Here is a 1,200-nt window from a genome sequence, read left to right as displayed (position 1 = left end):
GTATTTAAAGCTTAAGTTTAGGCCTTTTCCTGAGAAATTGTACCAAAGACCCCCGAAAAGAACATTTGAGGCCAGTCAGAGAAGTGGCAATTGTTTTTCTTTAAGGAAAAATCATTGAAATCCTTATAATTCTGGATGTTTTCAAGTCAATTTTTATATACTTGTCTGACTTTAATATTAGAAAAGTATTACTTGTAATATTTTTATATACTTTAATAAATTAAGTAAAGTATATAAAAGTAGGATTCAGGATTTACTCCAAGTTCATACTGCAATGTTCGTTCCAAAACACAGAAAATACTTGTGTAAGAGGGTTAATCACACTACATCAATTGTGACTGACAGTTAAATCTTCAATAAGGAATTAATTGCTTTGTAACATTACTATTTATAACAATATCTCTTTCCTTTATAGTTTTTAAAATGGTCTACCTCCACGACTGTGGTTTAAACATCCTTCTTCCAAGGTGGCAAGTTGAAGAAAAGCTCAGTCCTTTAGAGGAGATATCATGTTTATCCAGTAATTGCATCGGCAAGCCTCTAAAACACTTTTTACTTTATAAGTATGCATAGATTTCAGCTGTTATCCTAGCCTGCAAGATAGATAACATGACTTGTGAATGATTCACCTAATTCAGTACAGTTAGATTTTTTTACAAATTAACCATAAACGAATTAGAAAGATATACCATGGTTGTACTGTATACTTTTTATGAATTTGAATAAAAAGCTTAGGCAAAACATGAAATTTAGGATTAAAAATGCAGCACGGGCAGATAATTAACTTTGCTTTTTCATTTTGGACCCTGTAATAAGGAAAAATAAGTAGCAAACTACAAACATATAAACAGAGGCACAATCAAATAAAAAAAGCAAACAAATGCTTTGTGAGGTTTACATATATTAAATTAGTGTAAAATATACTGTAGGTTTTAGGTGTGAAGCAGACAACACCGAAAACAATTAATTTTCCTCCCGTGTTATAGCAAATTAGAATTTAAAATGCATAAATAGGCAAAGCAATACTATTTGATCCAAGTGTTAGATTTTAATACACAGAAAAAATCAGAAGCCCTGGACATGTTATGTTGCCTGTGTCAAGGCATTTTTTTTTTCATGTTGACCGTTATCTCCCGTTAAGTTTCTACTTTTGTATCCATTTTATTTTGTAATGTTGAGTTTTATTTGGTAACATATGCA

This window comes from Pyxicephalus adspersus, chromosome 4 (genome assembly GCF_032062135.1).
Source record: "Pyxicephalus adspersus chromosome 4, UCB_Pads_2.0, whole genome shotgun sequence".
Taxonomy (NCBI): Eukaryota; Metazoa; Chordata; class Amphibia; order Anura; family Pyxicephalidae; genus Pyxicephalus; species Pyxicephalus adspersus.
This window is presented reverse-complemented; position numbering follows the sequence as displayed.